This window comes from Monopterus albus, unplaced genomic scaffold, assembly GCF_001952655.1.
Source record: "Monopterus albus unplaced genomic scaffold, M_albus_1.0 scaffold95.1, whole genome shotgun sequence".
NCBI lineage: Eukaryota > Metazoa > Chordata > Actinopteri > Synbranchiformes > Synbranchidae > Monopterus > Monopterus albus.
In genome coordinates this window covers 437,747-452,500 of record NW_018127975.1, presented here as the reverse complement: position 1 = coordinate 452,500, position 14,754 = coordinate 437,747, and the positions used below count along the sequence as shown (strand labels likewise).

At 38.0% G+C, this 14,754-nt stretch overlaps 1 protein-coding gene across 1 annotated transcript in view; it reads left to right on the top strand.

Annotated features, from left to right (window-relative positions):
- The window catches only part of kcna4 (potassium voltage-gated channel, shaker-related subfamily, member 4), a 48,941-nt gene extending 39,012 nt beyond the window's left edge, over positions 1–9,929 (top strand). Inside the window, exon 2 of the mRNA XM_020608822.1 lies at positions 6,472–9,929. The gene's annotated coding sequence lies outside the window, so the exon portion shown is untranslated. The remainder of the gene's footprint in view (positions 1–6,471) is intronic.
- Positions 9,930–14,754: the final 4,825 nt, after the last annotated feature.

The window sequence follows — 14,754 nt, the reverse complement described above, 5'->3', positions numbered from 1 at the left end:
TTTTTCCATTTTTCTTTACAATTTACATTTCATACATTTTGTTGTAAATACATTTCTCCATCAAAATTAGTGAAAGAATGCCAAATATTCTCCAGTGTCCACCTTTCAAATGTGATGATTTGCCATTCTATATCATTGTAAACTGAATATTTTGGAGTTTTGGACTGTTTGTAGAACAAACCAAGACATTTAATAGTGTCATTGTTTACTACTGTTGGATATTTCAGAAACTGATAGTTGCAGCCCTATGTACATAAAACTCTGCAAGTTCAGAACAAGGTACGTGCTTGCAGTGATATAGAAATATACATGCACACTTTAGTTCAGATTTATAATGCTGTGCATACATATGGTTTGTTTTTGTAGTCACTGTAGAAGTTGTCAGATGTGGATGAACATGGCTTCCACTCCCTCAGTTAGCCATGCATGGCTATATACACTAATCACTGTTGGCAATTCATGTAGGCAGGGCTGGCAGCTCCATATGGGAGGAGGCATGTGGTAGTTTAATCTCCCCAAGCAGACAGAGGGTGGGCAGTGACAAAAATGATAAAGATTACAACAATAAAGTTGGGAGAAAAATAGGGGGAAGCCATTTTTGCTGGGTGCAAATGGCAAACGGTGGCCACTGAAGTTTGAGACATCACTACTCGTCTTCTGCTGTAATATCCTGAACCAAGCAAAACCACACCAAAAATCACCAAAATATCTCACCGTTTAATGCAAAAGTACACATTTTTAACAGAAATATCGACAGGCTGTTGGCCAAGCTTGATAAATCAAAGTGGTCAGCAGCCATTTTCAGACTAATCACTTGTTACTGGTGTATTGACAAAATACAATTAAATCTTGCTTGAAAGTTTTTACCAATTTTTATCCACCACAGTTTCATTTAGCAACCTGGACTCGCAGTGCTGCCCTTTGTGCTCAGAGAAGCAAACAGATTTAGAGCTGATCAGGTTCTGACCTGGAATCAGAAATGAAGAACTGACTATTGAACCTTGTAAAGAAGTCATCGCTTTAATTAATCCAAGAAATCGTCTGAGGAGGCAACTTGAAAAACCTCCATATGAGAACCTGCAATTACAGAAACAAGCTGCATCATATCAACCATTCAAATTGATACAATGAACCTGTTAGCAAACAGTTGCTTATTTACACATCCAGCAGTTATAAAGCAACATTTTCATTCATTTTGAGTCACAATTCTGGCCACCTGGTGAATATAAGGCCAATGTTAATGGTCTTTTTGCTCTCTTTCAAGTCTCTACCAACTCCTGGGGGACATTTCTGGCTCTTTAGCTGATAAGCGCTTCACTCTGTTCACCAGCTAGTCTCTAACTGTGTCTGTGTGCTGAGCAGGTAGTACACAGGTATTTTAGGGCTCCTTATTTATTTATTTTTTACTGAAAACAGCTGCCTGCCTGCTGCCATGAGGGCAGTGGCAGTGAACCAAAACAGTATAGTTGCTTGAAACTCACTATAAAAGTAAAGCTGAGCCAAGGTGCAGATTCTGGTGAGAATTCAGTTTTTTTGTAACATTTTCTGCAATTGCTGCCTTTTTAAAAAAAAATATATTGGATCATTTTACCATTTCAAATGAGAAGGCAGTACATTTTGCTTGTTGTCTCGCGCACTTGCAACACAACAAGTGAGCTTAAAATAAAATAATGGTTAAAAACATTTCAACAACCCCTTTATTGTTTTTCGCATTACGCTCTTCTGAATCCATACTCCTTGGTAATTTTAAAGTTGTTGCAGGACATTAGTACCCAGCTAACGCCTCACTGATTTTTATGCTTATAATCAAATATCCAACATACAATTACATTGGGCCAGTTGTGCAAAGTCAGTTCTAGTTTGTAATTTAATTTGTAAATTGGGGGATATAGTGTCACCAGCTACCATTATCAAGGAAAACAATGTGGTGACTTTCATGCTTGACAGCACAACTGGCAGACATCTACATCTGCTAGAAGTTTCATTAAGTGCATGTGTGAGAAATGTCTGCGGGGGCATGAGATAGAGGAGGTTGGTTTGGAGGTGGTATGATGTGACTGACAGGGATGAGAAGATAATGACAGTTTTCATTTTGGGTAAACAGCTTTGTGCTTTTGTTGACTCAAATTATGAAACTGTGCTTAATGTACCACGAACACAGTTAAAATCTATATATATGAAGTAAATAACAAAGTGTGATAAATTAAAACTATGCATTTGTATCATTGAAGCCTCAAGAAACACCATTTCCAAACCAGATTCTAATGAAATTATTATTGTCACAATATTTACTTTATGCATAGCAGTGTAACATGTAACATCTGGTTCAACTACTGGATTTCATCTGATAAGGCTGACAAGAAATGCTGAGATCCACCGCCATGAAGCATTACAATAACACAAAGTCTACATAATTGTTATTACTATTAATATTATTATTCATGTCATTTATATTATTTTGTAAGTATTATTATTATGACTCTGGGGACCATGAATGTCTCCACACAGTTTCATGCAATCCAACAGACCAACCACCTTTGCCACCCCCTAGAGACATGGCTAAAAATATACTACTCTTTATTGGGATTGACCCATGCAGTCATTGAGACATATCAACATATCTAAGCTAAAAGCTTAAATAAGAGCTGCTTTCTCTTTTTGTCAGTGTCACAGAAAAGAAAAACATCTAAGCTTATAAATTATTTGGGTGCTGGCATGAAAGGAATTGGCTCTAACCCAGCTGTTTCTGCTGTTTCATATCATGCTACATACTGTACAGCATACTGCATGTGGGTTATGTAACTCAAATACAAAAGAGAACATTTGGAAAAGAGATAACTTCTTATTCAGGGAAAGCCTGAAAACAATAATAACAAGAAAGGTGAACCTGAGCTGGTCTCATTCAGGCAGGTCATCTACAGCTCTTGTGACCACTGCCTCCATTTGTGCCCTATCTGTAATTCACAGCGACAATCTCTCATGATTTAATGCGACTCACTTTGTTGCACATGTGCTGTCCAAACAAACATAAACACACCTGAAGCTCAGCTTTTAAGGCAGCAGCTAACACATCTAATGAGGACTGTGCAAGGTGACAACAGTGAAGGGGCCACTTGAGTCTGGGCTCCGTAGAGAGCGCATTTATGGACAAGTCTGCGTACAGTAAATGAACAGCATCGGATAAGCAGATGTGCGAGTTTTTCCCTCCACAGAAAAGTGCTGACAGTGAGCTCTGTAGCAGGGTTGAAATGAGCACAGTGTGTGCATTATGTCCCCGGCGTACTTTGTGCTGCACATACCGACGATCCTGGCCTGAATATTTATAGCATATTGTGAATGTTTGTGTGCATGTGTGTGAGACTGGGAAAGCCAGTGTGGATCTGAGAACCCTGCAGGGGTGTGAGGCAAGAAGCAGCAAGAGACAGACAATACCCACCGCCTTTGGATTAGTGTTATCAAGCTGGAAGCCAAGCACTGTGCTACATGCGCACTCTCCTGAAGTCAGTACCTGTAAGATTTTTATTTTTATTTATTTAACATTCTGTCTGTCAGGAAAATGCTCTGGTTTCCATTGATTGGACTGATGCTGCAGTCAGTTGGAATGAATCCAAATTACAACCAGAATAGTTCAATACAAAATTTGAAAGCTAAAGTTAGCTTTAGCAACATATACACATTAGCCACCTACAGGACTTACACGTCTAGCAGGGAGAAAGCCACATCTTCGTAAAATTTTAGTCTTTTGGATGTTTTTAATGCTCTCCATCTCTGACATGCCAAACCAATGTTAAACCTGGCTTTGCCTCGCACTCTTTCTGTGCTACAGAACACAGCCTCCTGGGTCTAACAGAACTGTTCCTATCCTGGGCTGTACCTCCACAGGGAGCCAAAAAATAAACACAGGGCCTGAAAATAGCCGAATGGGGTGGGGTTTAGTACAGCAGGGAGAAAAATAATAAGGATAATCACCTTTATTGGCCAAGTATGTTACACAAGGAATTTGTTTCCAGAACAGAAACAATGGCAGCCATCTGTGGCGCCACCTCAACCGAACACATGAACTGCAGGCACCGAGATTTAAACCTTCAACCTTCTGGTTGGGAGACGACTGCTCTACCCACCGCACCACTGTCGCCTCCCTGTAGTAAATCATACATTATTAAGAATCAAACAGTTTACTCTGTGTAAACATAGTGCTTTCTCTATTCCTAGCCAGAGACATCACTGCTGCACAGTTGTGCCTCCCTACTGAGGTGAATCATGCCAAGTATACGACAACAACACAATCAGAGAAGTGAATGCAAAGACAATGCTGTACCAGGAAAATGTTAGTTGTATTTAAAGCAACAATTTGTCACTGTTTTTCATTTTTCACTCATTAACACTGACGAGCACTACATTTTGACTTTGTGGAGGTGGGACCAGGGGTGGCCAACCAGATTCTGGGATGGGCTGGGGCCACCAGTGGCCACCCTCTGGATCTGCCCATGCTGTGAATCTAGGATACTGTATTTGTCCTCTTATCGCTACAAATACAAGATATCGGAGGGTAAATACAGGGCACACTACCTGTGTGTGTACTCACTAAAGTAACTCCTAAGACAAACAAAACAACTGTAAACAACCACAGGTTGAGACAAGATTAAGGGAATTAGATTTTTTTTTTTAAATGCACTCAGTATTTTTGTTGTAATTGCCTTGTGCCTGCTGCAGCTATGATTGCATACAGAATGTCCTCATCTCCTGGGAGACTATATGGAAATCCTCAAATTACTGAGGTGGAGAATTATACAACAGCTGTTCTGTTTAAAGAGGATGCTCGTCTCTTAACAGTCTGCATCTTAATAAGCACAAATAGCTACAACACAGAACAGCCATTCTGTGAAATGTTTCACCCTACAGGAGGGAGCCAGAATAACATAAACACTTCATGAAGAAGGAGTTTAAATTTGAGCTAAACCATCATTAAACACACAGCTACAGGAAGGTCATATTAGGCTGTATGCCAATTAGCAGCAACATTGCTATGTATGTCTGTCATGTTGTCTTGTTTGTTTCAGACTTGTGACAACCATTTCTCTTTGTCACTGCCATGCATCTGGCACAGTCTGCCATGATTTCAAAGACTATCTATTGAGAAACTGATTTCTTTCATTTGTATTTTTCTTGTCGGACCAGTACATGTGCAATCTGGGCACAAATGATGTGGCCTGCCCCAAGCTCTGTACTCTATAGGTACTGTATAGTAGTACTGTGTGCCATACTTCTCATCCCCGTCAACATAAGTATACACCTGAGTATAGCTCATTTTTGTAACAGTAAATGTAGCTGGTATAATGTTTACAGCTGCATGGTTTTTATCATTTCAGTGTAAACAGATGTTGTTTGTGGGTATTTACTGAAATACCCGGTGCTGTTGTTCTTCTTCTTGGGAAACCTGTAGGACATTGTTATGCTCTGCCTGACTGTAAAGGTACTTGTAATTCCAACTCTTTTGTCCCTTCTGCCTTCCACCCTCTCAGTTTTTCAGAAGTCATCTTATGGTAACACTTTATGTCCCCCAGTATTTAAATGTTTAATTAATGGCTGTGGCACTCTAACATAGTCGTAAGCAGATAGAAAGGTTCATTATGTATTTGTCAGCAGCTGTAACTCCTTCAGAGGAGGCTGTTCTGTTAACAGATAATGAATGACAGTTGTAATTTTATTTTTACAGGAGAAATTGTAGTTGTTGGCAAATACTATGAAATGTTTATATTGTGGTTATAGATGCTACATAGGGACACTTAAGTGTTACCCATTTTCTATGCTTGTGTAATTTGTGTATTTTTGGGGGGGTTGTTTAGATGTTTTCAGATACTCAGATTTCTTCTTAATATATTTATGACCAATGCAGTTTGTGTGTGTGTGTTTTTTAAGATTACTTTAGTGTTAGACAGTCACTTAGTCTAAACTGACTTACAGTAAGCGCATTTAGTTTGTACAGGAACAAGAGCTGGATGTAATCAAAAATTGTAAGCGCACCACTTCCAAACAAACAAAGAGTGTGTTTGGTGAGTGCTTTGATGAATCGGTGCCGTTATAAAAACACAACTTGAACAAGTTGATGGTGAATGAATGAGATAGAGTGAACAACCTCTGAGTTACCAAAGGGGAAACTGTATGTTAAGGAATAAATACTGACAAAGTATCGACTATGTAACTAAACATTTATGCCAGTAGTGTTGTAATGTGTATGTGCTTAACAAACCTCAGACCTATCCCCTCCCCGAGCGCTTCAGAACGAGTTGGTGCTTAATGACCCTGATGATTATCTGCAGTGGGATGATTCTTGGTCAGTCTCCGGGAGGGAAAGGAAAATATGCGCACTAACAATTTAGCGTTTGAGCAAATTGCTCCATCTTCAGGGGGCTATTTTCTCAAGAATGATAGTAGATTTGCATCAATTTCCTGTTTCTCTCTCTTTTGCAGTGCTGCCAGTTACAGGGAGAGGGAGCACCCCCCGCATCTCTCTAAACTGCAGAGAACAAGCAAAACATTATGACCGGTCATCTTGAGCATGAACGGACACCGAAAAGCAACAACAACTGGACAAGACTCGATACTCTGACACATGGAGATGAGAGCTGCTGTATGACATCAGTAATTAAACCCCCGAGGGTTGAGGCTGGAATTGGCAGATGAGTAAGTCATGGCCCAGAATGATTGCCTTAATTACTACACATATACAGATGTATGAAGCGATGAAACTAAGAGAGACTTAAGAGACTTATCCAAGTTCAAAGATGTTTTCTTCACATGTGAAAAAAGTGTCTTGTAAGGAACAGATGTGAATATTTTAATATGATAGAGACAATGTTTGGTTGTAATGTCGACAATGTTTTAGTTGGGTCGGCTTTCTAGGTGTCATTGGTTACTAAATGGTGAGTTTGCTTTCTGCTTATGCGCAGTCAGCAGTATGACATAATCTATTTTTATCTTCTTTCATAATGTCAACCAAACAAGGCTGGCCTGAGTTGCTCACTCAAATGCTGGCAACAAACTCTCAATTCACATCGTGTCATAACACATGAAAATCCTCATTCAGTAAGTGTGTAGGGAGAGAAATGTGAGACAAATATTGACTGGCTCAATGCAACATATTGAAATACATCAGAAGAATATCCTCTTACATTAAGATCCACTTACACTAAAGCAAAGATGTCAGACACATAAACACAATCATAAATATCTGCCACACTCACTTTCTATAGCAGAAAAACAGCAGATGAAACTCAACGGGCTTTTCACCGCCCGAGGATCATCAATGTAAAGACCTTAGGTTTTTTTCTCAGATGCAAATTTAAAGCTGACCAGCTGCTTTGGTGATATGTTTTCACTTTGAATTTAACTGTATGCAAAAGTAACATGGACGTGTGTTCTATATTTTTTTAAACCTAGCCTTGATAATTACATAACCAAAGGTGAAACCCTGAATATATTGTATGTTGTGGACTTCTGGAAATTGTTATGACATAGATGCACACCGAATAGGAAAAAAAATGTAAATAGCAGACGTTTATACCTGTGTGTCCTCAGATGTGTTGCAGATAGAGTAATTTAAGACTTTTTACTTTCTTTGACTGTTATGCCCATCAACCATAACCACCTGTTTGGTTTGTCCTCGCTCATGCCATCATATTCTTCATAATGTTGTGAATGCTGCTCCAACATGTTGCATCGTCATGTTTTTTATTTTTCCCACTGCCTGTTGAAAATCCACCTATTCTGATGTAATTTATTTGGTTTACTAAAACAAAAGGTCGCTGTATTTGTGCAGCTTTGTCAACCAGTATTTTGTTACCTCTGCAATTTTGCCCATTAGTGAAATGTCCACTATCATGGCAGTTTTATTTTAGTTGTTGGATGCAGTAACAAGTTATATCACACACTGTGTTAACTGTTATGGCTCTTAAAAGCTTGAATTTAGATATCTGGATCTTAGTGTCTTTCGCTCTACATCTAAACAAAATCCAAAGTTCACATCCTTGCGCTTTATCGAGAATTTGTGACTGTAATTACCTCAGTAATAGTATCCCTCAAACAAAGCTGTTCACTGAATGTTCCAGATATTTCCTTGGTGTCAGAAAAATAACACAAAATAGCCACAATAGTTTTAAAATAGATGTCAGTAATGAGGAGGATGCTTTTTATTGGCAAGACGTAGATACAAATTCAGATTGTCATTTCTGCATGTCAGCAGTTTTACCAGGACTATCAGTATTTTCCAATTAGGTTTAGGGATTTTAAAAGTTACACATATATAACAATAAGAAGGAAAAGGTGAAAGACACAGTCCAAAGGGAACTGATCATGACAGAAATCATTGAGAGTGGATTACAAATATCTAGTTGTTGCTGTCACTTAAATGTTAAAATTTCTTTAAAGATTTTGTTCTCTAAATATGAAATATTAGCCATATTAGTCAAAGTTGAGTAGCAAAGGGAAAGTAAAACAGTGATTCAACAGATTAGTCAAATTACCGTAATGACACTAAATGTAAAAATTGCACTGCTCCCACAGTGGCTGTTCTTAACCAAATTATTTGAGAATGAAAACACTTGATAATACAAGGATTTAGGTTTATTTGGTATATACTTTCTTAACGAAGGCTAGATGAGAAGATTGACACTACACTCTACGATAAATATAAGGCTCTTTCCTGCAGCTGGTTATCTCAGCTTAACATAAAGACATGTTTATGCTTATCACAGCAATATTTTAAGATGATCAACTCAAAAGTAGTGTCACTGCACCTGGCAACAAAATAGTCAGACACTTATGCTAAGCTAAGATAACTAGCTGCTGGCTCTAGCTACACACTATACAGACATGCATGTGTTATTAACTCTTCAAAACAAATAAGCACATGTCCTAAACTATTACCTAAAGATATAAATGAAATTCTAACCAGTTTGCTGACAATGTTAGATCATGTGCCTAAAGCACAGGTTGTTACAACTCTGAGGGGCAGGGAGGCAGAGACTTCAGAAGATTTCAGGCCAAATGTTGGATCACAAAAAGATATAGCTAGCCCAGATGCAGAACTATCATAAAAACAACAGCCAGAAGATTTACTGCAACAACACTGATCAATTTGTATGAGACAAATTAATCTATCTAGTGATATGTTCAGCTACAAAGCAGTACAAAAGATGCTGAACCAAAGAAGAAGAAATATGCCCACAAGGGAGTACAGAGAACAAGAACAGGATCAGATGGACAATAGATCCTCAAGGCCACCACATCCAATCAAGCAGAACAAACAAGCACAAAAAAGGAAAACTACTCAGTCTCTAACCCATTTTCTCATTCTATGAATTAAAATAATTCATCGGGTTAGAGGCTGCAATTATGTTCGTTTGCACTGTTGCACTGCCCTGACTTAAATCTGCTTTGATCCGGAGATCAGTAGTAACACAGAGAAGGACGATGCACTACATGATATACAGTATGAAGCACAAGGCAGATTGAACATTACATGGAAAAAAGAACTGATTCTAAAAATGTCTGAGCTGAATGACACTGAATAAAATACTCCTATTTTATTATCCAGTGGATGTTTAATCGAGATTCTTGGTCATCCATTCAGATCACGAGTGGAAAAATATCCTGAAGATCACATTTTTAGTACTGCTAGATTTTCCTGTGGATGTTAAAATTGCCTGAAGTAATAATCTTTGTAATAATTGTTATGATTCAGCACAGCCAGTGAGTAGACTTTAAAAAGCTGTCAGGGAGGTTAACAGTTAGTCTGTGTGGGGACATTAGATAACACACATAACAAGGTGAGAAGAGAAATTTTTAATTATGATCACCTCTGAGCTGGAAAACTCACTTAACATGTTTCTCACTGTCATAGCTGCTGGCCAGAGGAGGAGGAGAAAGAGGATTCAAAAAAAAAAAAAAAAAAGCAAGACAAATTTAATTAAAAAAATAATTTCACTCACAAGAAAATCCTGGCCAGGGATTGATTACACATTAGGAAGGGCTATTTCAGTGTCTGCATTGTGAGAAAGTGCTTTTCTGTTGAAGCCCACATATTTCTGAGGCCTAAACAAGTCAGAGACTCCTCCAATCCTTAGGGCTTTCCACAGAGCAACTAGGTGGGATTAGCTCTAAGATGAATGCCTCACCTAATCAATAGAAAAAGGATTTCCTCTAACAAAAAAACAAAAAAAACAATTGAACACAAATCTTAAGCTGTGCAACAAACAAACAAACAAACAAAAAACAGGTCAGTGTGGATGTGACCCAGTTTTTAATTTCCATATATTAAATAGGTGTTGGGAAGGAGCCTTGATGTGTTTGTCTGTCCTGTGGACTTTTTTTGTACAATCCCAAATCAGAAAAAGTTGGGATGGTTGGTAAAGTCAAAAATAAAACAGAAAAAGTGATTTGTAAATCATCAGTATCCAGTATTACATTGAAATCAATGCAGCAGCACATTATTTGATGTGATGTGATTAAATGTGTCAAGTGTAATTTTGTCCCATTCTTTCTGCAAAACAAGTCTTAAGGTGCACAACAGTCCTGGGTCTTCGATGATGGAATTTGCATTTCAAACTGTGCCACACATTCTCTACTAGCGACAGGTCGGGACTGCAGACAGGCCAGTCCACTCACACCCTTTTCCTCCACATTCATTCCTTGGTAATGTGCAGTATGAGGTTTTGCATTGTCTTGTTGAAATATGCATGAGCGTCCCTGGAAAAGATGTTGTCTTGAAGGCAGCATATGTTGATCCAAAGTCTCTGTGTTTTTCAGCGTTAATGGCGCCATCACAGAGGTGTAAGTTACCTTTGCCAAGGCCACTGACACAACCCCAGACCACTGATGCCACTTTTGTACCAAATCAGTTGCCTGTTGACATCACCAGTTTCAAATGGGATCATCATTTCATTGTTTTTCCTCATTACTGGCCCTGAAATGCAATCGTCCCGACTTTTTTTGCAATGTGTTGCAAGCATCAGTATTGAAATGAGTGTTTGTTGTGAACAAAGAATAAAACTGATGTGATGTCACATCAAATAATGTGCTGCTGTATAGTTTCCAATGTAATACAGTACTCAAAGTAGCCCAAATCTTAGTCAAATAAATACTTTAAATTCAAATAAATAGCAGCCAAATATGTTGATACAAAAACTACTATTTACATGTCTGTATTTATTGTATTAAATCTGGCTTAAAAATCTTACTTGTACATGATTTTTTCTCCAAGAGCTTAAGGACATTTAGAAAGGACCTGGACAACCTGATAGGCACAGTAACCTAACCTTGCTCCCGGGCAGCACCACAGTCATGCCCATACAGCTCGGTTTGATATTACGTACGCAAACATAAATATAAGTGATGCATTAGTTTAAGGTTAAAAACTAGTATTGGACTCTAACATGCACCGTGTTAGATAACACCAGGGATTTGTTTTGTGTCTTAATCTCTTTATAGTCAAGGTGGCCCATGAGGTGCACCGCAAAACTGTTGATGCAGTGTGTTTAGTGTTTGTGCTGGTTATTATGTGACTGACTGGATTTTGGGTTGTTTTGCACCATCGGTATCCTGCAAAACAGGATTAATGCCCTTTGATGCAAATACAATGATTACACGGTTGTCCAGCCACGTCGATATTTAAGAAACTGTCTCACATAAGAGATACTCTAAGTCAAGTCAAGTCAAGTCAAGAGCCAGAAAGAACACTTAGTCTTAAAATAAAAAAGTTATATAAAGGCAACAAAGTATTAAAAACTGCAATACACAAAAATAGGGTAATAGTATTATTAATAGTGAACTTCAAACATCACACTGAGTAACTCACATGGTGGAGTTGGATATGTCATTACGCTTGGTGAGGTAGTGAAGGGTCTTAACATACTAAAACATAGCTTATATTCAGTCGACTTCTGAGCAGAATCCACACGTTTGTTGAAAGGCCTTTGCATACGCAGCTATATCACTCAATTCACTGGGTTAATAACAGTGTTAGCACACATCACTGGAGCTGAGAAATACTCAGTGGTCAGTACTTAAAGCTGTTGCCTTGGTTCTAATTAGTAGACGACACAATCTTTCTGAGATTAATAGACGTCATTAGCTTAAACATCACCTAAATGTGACTCTGTTATATTGAAACACCTTTCATTTTCAGGCTCATATTGGAGTGAGAAAGACTTTGTTTTGCTAAATCAAGAAAGTGAATTATATGCTTATGTGCTAATTGCTAGAAGGAAATAAACATTTCCACCCGTTTAATGACAACCACAGATGTTGCTGACATAATAAAGCGTCGGGTGTGGTTTAAACACAAAAATTTGAACAGACTTGTGATTAGAGCAACCCACGTTCATCAAGCTACTGGACATTCAAATATGAGCGCCAGAGAAATCTGTCTTTGGGTAGCGATTAGAACTTTGTCAGTTAGCCAAATTGACAGAAATTAATTGGCAACTGTTATGAAAACTGTTTTAATCATGTTCACAATTCCAGTTTGTCAAATGTGAGGAGCTGATGCTTTAATTTGCCATGTATAACAATGAATATTTTTAAGTATTGGACTGTCAAATAAAGCAAACAATAATCACCTCTATTGACAAAAGGATCGATTGACAAAATATTTCGCAGCTTAATCATTATTGCTAATTATCACTTGTTGCAGCCCTAGTGGAAAACTAAAGCAGGTTTAGAATACAACATAATCTCTGCTCTGTGATAAATACTTTGTACTCTCAGACATGACAGAGTTATGTTTCATTACTGTTGGTAATATAAGGTTCAGTGATCGATGCCCTCGGAGTTCAGCTCACTGCAGCATATCAAAACGTAAACAGACAAAACACAATCAAATGACGAAAACATTTTTTCTAATTTAGAAAAAATGGTCCAAAGAAATAAAGATTGGCCACATGAATTAACAGTACAGACAACGTAACACAATACTGAAAATTGCTGGTTGTGTTTTCTGATGGTACATGTTGGATTTGTTGTGTTTTGTGTATTTGCGTGTCCTTTCAGAGCTGCTGCTTGCATCAAAACTATGATTTAACAGGCTGCTAACAGTCCTAAAGCTGCACCTGCATATGTAGATTATTAGACACTGTGTACTTTAACCTGTGTAGACACCAGTTATTATGGTGACACTTGGAAATGACAGCAGAAGTTGTGCCATGTTACATTCAGCAGACTGCATTTGGGATACGGCATACTTCCCCCTCAACAAGATTTACAGGCCAAGAATCATTAAGCATGTGTAATTCTGACTGTCACAAAATGAGGCTTTTTTTCAAAAACTCTGATTCATCACATCATAATATTTGCATTTACAGTAGGTCATAAAAAGATGTGGGGCTTTATTTGTTGTGTTTTGTAGTTTCTGAAGCTTAATGAAGGGTACTGTGTGTAAAATAAAGAACGAAGTACACAAAGACAACACATACAAATTAAGAGTATATATTATATACAAATTTTAAAGGACAAGAATGGAATTCAAACGCATAATAATCAGGTGTCTATGCAAGCTGGTACAGTTTGGTCAAACAAGGCCACAGTCACATGCATTCAGTGGTTATAATGCAGTATGTTTACATTAATCATTCTCACAATCATCTCACCTGCAGAGAGGTAACGTGTCAACATGCAGCCAAGCACAGATGCTGCTGCACCGCACAGTCGCAGTGTGGGGAGGTGTGCATTTGTTTTAAGTTAGTGCTTCACATATGTGTATGCTTAATACTCCAACTGTTCATTTGCCACTATCTTGTCACTCATAACAAATGAGGAAAAACCATTATCAATCAGCAAAGGAAGACAGAGAGTTACTATTAATGAACATGTAAAATATTTCTACAGTTCAGGTGTTAAGAAATATCCATGTGAGTTTTGGCCAGCCTTGCTTTTACTCTGCATGATGCTTTGTTTTGAGAAATATGCATCCTAATCCAAGGTATGTTTGTATTCTTTTCCTGAGGGTGCACCTCTCCTTCTCTTTCACTCTCTCTCTGTATCTTTGGAGCTTGTCAATTCGGACCTTAACTCTCCTTTTTGCTTTCTTTTGTTTTAGTTTTTGGTAAACCTTCCAACTTCTAGATTTTCTACATTCATAACATTTTGTAGACAGAAATATGAGATGTGATTGAAAATGGAATATGTGCAATGTTGATTAAAGAAAAAACATAATATATTCAATAAAAATTCAGAAAACCAACATCTTAAAATGAATTTTTATTGTCAGAAGGGAGCTGCTGTAGCTTGTGTTGTTTTACATAAATCTAATTTTTGAAGAGCACTACAGCAGCATCTCACTTAAAAAATCTGCACACTGACACTAATGTCTAATATCTTACCTGCAAGACTCATGCTTTAATCCCTTTTTCACGATTTGTGATGTAAAAACTAAAGGCTTCTACAGAACATCTCTCCTGATTGACTGCTGACCGAGCTGAGTCAGTCACATTAGATGGCCGTAAAGAACATCTGGTTCTAAACTAGTTTGCTATCATTCAGCAACAGTGCAGAGGGAATCAGAACAGCAAAGAAACACAAAGCCATGCTTGTAGCTGGGTTATTTTGTTGCTGCCTGCACTCAGGGACACACAAAAAAGTACTGTGTCGAATCAGCGCTCAGGAGGCAGCCCTACTGCTCACTCACTGTCGATTTAAATGTGTTCAATTTAAGCTAGAGAGCACAACATATAAATTAGCTGCTGTAAATTAGTATATTCA